We start from the raw sequence: 9,577 nt of genomic DNA, 5'->3' as shown, positions 1-9,577 counted from the left end.
AAGGCAGAGGGAAGAGAAAATGAAAAGGAACAGAGGTATGAAAAGCCAAAGGCGAGATGAGTAGTGTGCCTGGGGCATGGAGTGCGTCGTGGACGAGAGGAAAATGGAATAGGGTAGAAAAGGCAGCTGTACAAGCTGGCAGGGGCGTAGATGTAGAGGTAGATCTTCAGGGGCAGGAGTCGGCAAACTTTGGAGATGGAAGAGCCGCCAGGGGTCAGCAAACTGTGGCTCACGAGCCACATGCAGCTCTTAGGGTACGTACAGGTGGCTCTGAAGTAAAATTGAAAATAAAAATAAAATGACCATAGTTTCATCTATAAAATTTTTCAAGGATATTATTCACATAATGGTGATTGTGTAAAAATATATTTATGGCTCATGAATAATTTTTAAATTGTTGTGAGGAACAAGATTGGCTCTTCCAGGGGTCGGCAAACTTTTGAGACGGAATGTACCCAAAGAGCCGCATGTGGCTTGCGAGCTGCAGTTTGCCGACCCCTGTAGAGGAACAAAAAAGCATGCAACAATACAAAAACCTCCAGGCAAACAGTATTGGACGTGGCAACCATTTTAGCCTTGTACTTATGCCCAATTCTGAATCTTTTAGTAGGTAGTTTATTCAAGAGAACACCAAGTTAATGATAGAAATCAACAAAAAAAGCCAAACAAACATGTATGTCTTTCTAAAAATATGCTTTAGCTTATTTGCTGGGACACACTTATTTTATATTGAAATCATGGTGATTTTAATATTTGAAAATATTTACCAAAAACAATTTAGAAAGGACTTATGCCTTGATTATTAAGAATGGCCGGATTTCTACAATTCTATTGGAAAATTAAAAGGCTTCATATGTACACATTTAGTGCAACCACAACCCACATTTAGAACTGAACACTTAGAAACGAGACCAAATTTTCACCTCTTGTGTTTCCTCTGGCTATAATCTTCCCAGCTATACTAAGAAGCTGCTGGGAAGTATACCTATCATGAAAATTGCTCAATTTTCAAAATGATCTATGAATCATAATGGGAGTCTTGGTAGTTACGTGTCCACAATAACATAAAAATGCCTCCCAGCCCTCAAACAGGTGGTAGAAAGAAGTCAAAAATGACTCTCACAATGGTCCTTTTGCATTCATTTAAATCCCAGTATATCGGACAGCATTGAAAGGAGCAATGTAAAAACAGAGCATGGCTATAAGAAGATATATAAGCTTGTAGCGTAATAATATGATAAGAGAGAGAGTGCCATGGAGCCAGACTTCTTGGGTTAAAATCCCGGATCCATCGTTTGCCAGCTGTGCAATCTTGGGCACGTTATTTAACCTCTCTGTGCGTCACTTGTTATAGAAATGTGTGTACCCAAAGTATCTACTCAATAGCGTCGTGATGCGTGTGCTGAGTATCTCCTCTTTGCTCTCGCAGATCCTCCTCCAAGCTTTCCGCCCTGCTTCTGCGCCCTGGGAGTGGCACCAGCGAGCTCTTTGCCCTCTGGCTTTCTGTCCTGTTTGGCTAGTGGGAGGTACCATCAGGACAGCCAGGGGCAGGAGGAGAGTGGGGTTGGGGTGTTGATTCCCGTTGTTCCCTCCCTGCCAGGTTGCCATGGTTGTCTGCAACCCACCGGCTTGGCTAGCTCTGTACCACTCTCTCTCCTTGCCCCGCAGGCAGGCCTATGGGTGGTAGAGAATCCCTGCGGCTGTTAGCCGGGGTGTTGTACAATCCCGTATTGCGTTTTCTAAATCCCACTCACACCTTTGTAAATATTCCTTTTATTCAATTCGCTTCAATTTATCCAATTTGAGTGCGCCATCTGTTTCCTGCCAGAATCCTGACTAATAGAATGAGTTCCTCTTTGTAAAGCACTTAGAATAATAGCTGGCACATGTAAGCACTGTATAAGTATTTGATAGATAAGTAAAATAAATGAGATTTCAAAACTTTTTTTTGTAGTCGATTTAAACATACCTTTCTGTATCCTGCCATACAAAGCAAAAATCTCGCAGCAACACTTTCCCAAAGAAAACTGTGCTCTTTAGTAGACTTCATGTTTTTGAAATAACCACCATTTTATTTCTAGTCAGGTTTGCAGTGCTTTGGTTTAAAAAATTCTAAGTAATGTATTGTTGAAGTTGTTTTTAATATGAACCTATTCCTATTCCTATGGGGGAATTTATAACTACATTCGTTGTCGTCATTACATACAGTTTTCTTTCCCATTTTTGTGCTTCTTTGTTGTCCCTTCTCTATATACCTTTTCCCATGTGTATAATATTGTCTCCTTGGATGCTTTAAAACAATTTGGAATGTAAACACCTATATTTGTTAATCAAACTGGTCAAATATAACAGTATTTTACCGCTTCTAAAATTATAAATATCTGATTAAAACAAGAGGCTCATCACTTCTTTGCATAAAAGACCAGATTTTACACATTGGATTCCATCTTTCCCATCCTTCATGTCTAATTTAAGGCTCTATGGTCCCTGCCACCCCTATTTTATTCTAAAATATTTATTTTGTGTACTACTATTTTTTAAAAAAATCACTTAAGCCAGATAGCAGCAGAGCCTTTTAGGTTGAACTCTTATCTAATTATTCCTGTATTGACAGTGGTTACCTGAGGTCCATCTTTGCAGGAGCGTCTCCACTCAGTATTTTTAAATTCTAATTCATTTCCTAATACTGGCCTCGAGCAAGATGAGAAAAGGAAAGAGTCTGAGACTTTGTAGATCTGAGAGTATCTTTTATTTTGCTTTTATATATGGGTAACAATTTGACTAAGTGAAGTACTCTAAATATTTTCCCAAGGGTTCTATAAATGCTACTCCAGCAACTTGCAGTAATTACTATAGTATAGAAATATAATCTGCCTTTTACCGCTTTGAAATTAAGCAGCATTGCACATTCAAAGACCATTATATAAAAACCAATAGTGTTTTCTACTCCAGTAGCAAGCATTTGGAAAAATATAATTTTATTTTGAAAAGATTCTATTCATAAAGCAACTCAAATGTATAAGATACGTAGGAATACATTTGTCAAAAATTATGAAACTTTATAGAAATATGTTAAAGAAGACCTAAATAAATGGAAAGGTATACTACTGTCATGAGTTGGAAAACTCAGTGCTATAAATGCTCCTTCTCAAAATCTATACATTCAATTGTTTATCCTATGGGGGAAAAAATGGATTTCTCTCTCACACCATACAAAATGAAGTCAATGTGGATTTAAGACCCAAATGTGAAAGCAAAATATCAAGACTTTTAGAAGAAAATAAAAGAGAATATGTTTAATATGTGGTAGAGAAGCATTTCTTAAATATGATACAAAAAACACAAACCACATAGAAAAATAATCAATTTGACTACATTAAAGTGAAAGACTTCTGCTCTTCAAAAGACACCATTTATTTTTATTTTTTTTAATGAAATTTATTGGGGTGACAACATTTAGTAACATTACATAGGTTTCAAGTGTGCATTTCTATAATACATCATCCATATATCACATTGTGGGTTCACCACCCAGAGTCCGTTCTCCCTCCATCACCATATATTTGACCCCCTTTACCCTCTTCTACCACTTCCCTCTCCGTTACCCTCCTAGTAACCACTAAATTGTTGTCTGTGAAAAGATACCATTTAAAAGTGAAAAGAAAAGGCACAGACTGGGAGAGGCATTGGTAAAACATCTAACTAAAAAGGACAAGTGTACAACTTAATAAGAAAAAGACAATCCAATAGAAAATGGGCAAAAGACAGGTACAGACATTTCATAGAAAAGGAAATATGAATGTCTAAAAGTGAATAAAAAGATACTCCACTTTACTTGAGTCAAGGAAGACTGAAATAAGAACACAATAGATTACTATTTTGTACCAACTGGGTAGGCCAAAAAGGTTAGAAATTCACGGAATATGAAGTGTTGGTAAGGAGGTTAAACAGTATAAACACATATAATGACGGGTGGGGGTGTAAGTTGGCAGAATCGCTTTAGATAGCCATTTGATGTTATCCAATCAAGGTGCATGCACCCTCCTATGATTCAGTTCTCCGGCCATGGTTCTCAAACTTGGCCATGCACCAGAACCTCCTGGAGAACTCATTAAAGCAGACTGCTGTCCTCCTCCCCAGAGTTTCTAATTCAGTCCGTCTGTGGTGGGGTCCACATATTTGCATTGTTAACAAGATCCCAGGGAATACAGAGGCTGCTTGTATAGGATCACACTTTGAGAACCACTGTGCTGGATGGAGAAACTCTTAAACATGGAAATACGAAGTTTTGTACAAGAATCTTCATAGCACCATTTTTGGCTAACAGAAAAAAAAACTGTAATAACCCACATATTCACGGAAGAGAGAATAAAAAAGTAAATGGAAATATGTTCATAAAATATTCTAGAGCAGTGAAAGTGAATGAGCAGCAGCTGTGTACATCAACCTGAATGAACGTCAAATAGCACATTGATGAGTAAAAAAAGAGAAGTTGCAGAAGAAAGCATCCAGCATGATGCAATATATTTCGAGTTCCAAAGCATGCAAAATTAAATGACATATTGCTTAACCATAAGTGTATTTATTTTAGAAAGTCAAGGTAATGATGAAATTCAATATAGTGGTTACTATTGGGAGAGTGTAGAGAGAAATACATTCAGAGATGGGCAATGGTGGCGTTTAAGAGCATTTGGTATGGCTTATTTCTTAAACTAGGTGGAGAGTGCCCACATGTTTGTCATATTATTTTTAAGTTTTTCTTGATATATGGAATGCTTCAAAATAAATTAAAAATAACAATCATTATGTTTTAAAAGAAACGAAACTTTACACGTCTCAGTTATCTTTCATAGTTATAATAGCTGATTTAAAGTCCTCGTCTGCGAGTTCAAGCCACTGAGTTGTCTCACTGTCAGTCTCCATTTATTGTCTTTTGGCTCACATTTTCTTTATGTGCTTTTTCTTTTGGGTGGTATCCACGAAACTGTAAATGATACATTGTAGAGCCTCTGGATTCTGTTGTGTTCCTCTGAAGAGAGCTAGCTTAACTCATCTCAGATTCCAAACTGTCTCCCTTTTGGCGAGCAGCAGCAGAAATTTCTGTCCAGTTCCTTTGGCATTAGTGGGCTGCTGGCACACATGGTTGGAGTGTCAGCAATGATACGTGCAGAGTTTATACGCAGTAATACATTGCTCCGCCCCCCCCACACACACACACCTTTAGCTCTCTTCTTTCCAAGATTCCCCTCTTACTTTCCAGTTACTGTAATCACCTTGAACTCTGTCTCCTGGCTCTTCGTGCCAGTAAGACTGCAGGTTTTCTATACAAGTATTAGTCACTCCTATTTGGCACGGAGTCCCGCTTTCCAGCAAAAAGCAGTAATAATGGGAAACTTGCCCATTGCAGTTCCCTTCTCCCAAATGCAGACTCCACTCCTGTATTTGCCTGTTTGGTCATTCTCTAGTGCCTTTGGACAGCTGCTTTTTATATTATGTTCAGAATTTATAGCCGTTATGTGCAGGAGGATTACCAGAAGCCAGAAGCCTGTTCCATTTCTTTTTTGAATTTGTTTGTATCTCATGGTTTTTTTTCTTCTTCTTCTTTATTATTTATCACGTTTTCCCCCCTGGACCCCAGGGCCGCTCTTCTGGTGCCCAGAGTCTCACAGTCTCCCCTGAAACAGTTCCGATGGACCTCATCTTTCTAATCACAGAGGCTCAAATCAAGTCCAAGGGGCCAGATGGGGTGAGGATATTAATGACCTTGTCTTAGACCACACTTCAGCGTTTTCTTCAAAGCAGCATAGTCTATGGACCTGAAGCCATTTATTCAACTCAACAAATATTTACTGAGTGTCTACAAGGTGCAAGTCTTTGTTTTAGGCCTTTTTGATACACTGATTAAACAAAATAGTCAAATATCCTGCCCTTGGTGAAGTGACATTATGAGGAGAAACCAAGACAATAAACAATAGACGTGATAAAGCAGCATTCTAAATAGTATGTTAGAAGGTGGGAATTGGCCGCCTTCATTCTCACTCCCAAAGCAGTGTTGGCTCTTCGGAATCACAATCCTTCCAACATCTTCATTTCCCTTAACTTGACCAGCTTGTTTGAGTTGTTTTCCCAAAACTAAGAAACTGGCAGTGAGTCCTCAGTGGGTGCAGTGACTGAGTTTCACCACTGGGTGGGAAAAACATGAAAGGAGCTAAAGCGCAATTGCAGAGGGATCAACGGGCAAAGGAAAGACTGCTGTTCAGTTACTGCCAAGTTCAACCTCATCTCAACTCCCCACATGACTTCTCTCCCACTTGTAGTGCGAAAATCACACAACCAGGTAATTTCATCACAGAATGGTCGTTTTGTGCCTAGAAACTGAGAAAGCGTTTTGTTTTACAAAGCATTTGTATGTGTGTGTGTGTTTGTGTGTGTGTGTGTGTGTGCGCGCGTGCTTATGTATGTGTATTCTGTTTTCATTATCTATTTTTTCATATATGTAATATGTAATCTATATGTATATGTTTCATGTATTCTACTTGCATTAATACCTATATATATTTTCATATTTATTTTATGTATGTATAAATATGTGTGTACATTATACATATATGTATGTGTGTTTATATACATATATATGTACACACACACACACACACGAGATCTCACAATGATGTTCGTAAACTCATCCTAGAAAAAGTGCTACATACCTCATTGCTGAATATCACTACAGTCACCTTTGAAGTACTCCCCTTGGGAAGCTATGCACCAATGCCAGTGCCTAATCCACCCTTCAAAGCAATTTTGGAACTCTTTTACTGGAATGGTCATCTAGAGCTGTCATCATATTACTCTTGATGTCCTGAATGTCATAAAAATGTCTTCCTTTCAATATTTCCTTTATCTTGGGCAAAGAAGGAAGTCATTGGGGGCCAGATCAGGTGAGTAGGGAGGGTGTTCCAATACAGTTATTTGTTTACTGGCTAAAAACTTCCTCACAGACAGTGCTGTGTGAGTTGCTGCATTGTCGTGATGTGAGAGCCATGAATTGTTGGCAAAAAGTTCAGGTTATCTAACTTTTCACGCAGCCTTTTCAGCACTTCCAAATAGTAAATGTGGTTCACTGTTTGTTTAGTTGGCACAAATTCCTAATGAATAATCCCTCTGATATCAAAAAAGGTTAGCAACATTGTTGCAACAAGTTCGCGAACTTAATGGTCAGGCCTTTGTATATATAGCATTCTATTGTGGGCCTTCAACAAGCTGCTTTGAAACCTTTTTGAGGTATGGTGTTCCCTGTATGGTAATTTTACCTATGTGCTTATCATCATCATCATCATTGTTCACATTTAATAAGCTTACCATGTTACAGGTACTGTGCTAGGTACTTTGCAGTATTTAATGCTCACAATAATCCTATGAAGTAGATACTATCATTACTCCCATTTTATAGGGAAGCAAACTGAGATTAAAGAGGTTAACTTGCCCAAGTTGAAGCTAGAATTTAAACTCAGTATTGACTGACTATGCCGTTATTATGAACCAGGATTAGCAAACTTTTTCTGTAAAGACCAAATAGTAACTATTTTAGGCTTTGCAGGCCGTATGGACTCTGTTGTATCTCCTCAACTCTGCTGCTGTAGTGTGAAAGCAGCCATAGACAACGTATAAGTGAATGGGCACGGCTCTCTTCCAATAAAACTTTATAAAAATAGGTGATGGGCAGGATTTGGCCCAGGGGCTATAGTTTACCAATCCTTACTCTTAACCGCTAGGCTCCATGGCCTTTGTGATGACAAAGGTTTGGATTAAAGCTGAAAACTCTTTCACTTTCCACCTTCTTAAGAATGTTTCCCAAAGGCTTTCCTTTAGTCCTTGACTAGTCTGGGCCTCAATCCCTTCGTTCCTTGTGGGAACAGAAACACTTGACTTACATTAGCACTGAAATCTACAGTTCTGGGTTTGCGAGAACTGAGCTCAGCCACAGGGAGCTGCAGCCATAGAAAAGGAAAGTGTGTGTCCATGTCCGGATGAGTGGCTGAATCTGTCTAGAGGAGACATTCGGATGAGAATTGTGAATGAGGCTTCTCCAATTTCTTTTACTCTAAATGGTGTACCGTATCAGAGCCAATGGGCGGCTAAGTCGGAAATTCTGACGGATGGGGGAAAGCACGCTTACTGGATGGTAGTGGGCATCAGGTGTGATGGTAGGCACTTGACAAGCCTAATTCACTCACTGTACCCCTGTGTGGGTAAGTGAGGTATTTGGGGGTGGGGGAGGAGAACTGATAGGGTTCAATACCCAGAGGATTGCAGGCCAGGGCCTCTCAGGACAATACCTCGTTAGGGAGCCTGGCAGGTCCAGAAACGAGATATCATTAGCATGTATTATGATGACAAACTCAACTACTACATGAATAGGCCATATGTTCTGATGCATAGGCCGGAGTATCAGTTTATTCATTTATCTGGGAGCATTCACACCTAAGCGGGGAGGGAAGTTGGTTCAACAAGCATTTTTTGGACACCCAACATGTGCTAAAGCCTGGGAGCCAAAATAGAGAAGAGGGCGTGGCCTTTGTGTGAAGGAGCTTTCAGACTGGTCACCGCCTGCCTCAGGGATACGAGGAGTGCTGTGTGGAGATGGGTCAGGAGCCAGCTAAACGTGGGCTGTATCCCAATACAGACCTGCGTATTGGGGAGCACTCATCTAGAGTCTACCTATGGGATAGAAAGGACACTAACTTCAAGACAGTTAGCCTTGCTCTGCTCCAGCTGCTTCTGAGACCTTGGACAATAAAATAGCAGCTCATACACATGGAACATTTACAGTGCACCTGGTACTGTGTGCTTAGTACATTACACATATGACCTCACAAACTGAATCTGCATTCCTGAGTGTGACAGTGTAGGCCTCTGGAGGTTCAGCTTCAACCTAAGGTTCTAGTTTTTTCTCTTCTACATACGTCCTAATCTGCAGCCATGTTGCATAGTATGTTACATATTACATTACTTCTACTTCCAGCTTTAGCTTACACAATCCCTTCTACCTGGAATGCTTTCTGCAACTCAGTCTATCATAACGCTAGCCATCCTTCCAGGCCCAGCTCACATGCAAATTCTTCCTTGAAAATGTTTCCTGGAGGTTATCTCTCCTATGAATGCTTATAAAACTGCACCTCATTCAATAGCACTTAAGCGCTTTAAAAAAAAATCCATTTTCATGCTCTCTGTCCTGATTACAAAAATAAAACATTGCTCATTGTAAATAACTCAAACAAAAATGGCGACATTTTTGCAAGCACATGACACTCCTCTCATGATTTAAGTTCCTCAGGGACAAGGACTATGTTTTATTCACCCTTACATCCTCCCGGAGTCTGCTAGTTCCAGAATGTCTACCCCAGACTTGGTTCATAGTGAGAACTAAGTATTTATTTGAATGAATGAATTATACCTAGGACTTTTATAGCTAAACCTAGAGCTGATTTTTAAAACGTATGTGAGATTTATGGTCATTGATACTATTAACATGCCTTCATTCCCGATATAATCCTTCTTTAAAATTTTACTAATAAAA

This window comes from Hipposideros armiger, unplaced genomic scaffold, assembly GCF_001890085.2.
Source record: "Hipposideros armiger isolate ML-2016 unplaced genomic scaffold, ASM189008v1 scaffold_74, whole genome shotgun sequence".
Classification (NCBI taxonomy): Eukaryota; Metazoa; Chordata; class Mammalia; order Chiroptera; family Hipposideridae; genus Hipposideros; species Hipposideros armiger.
Note: the sequence above shows the minus strand (reverse complement) of the source record.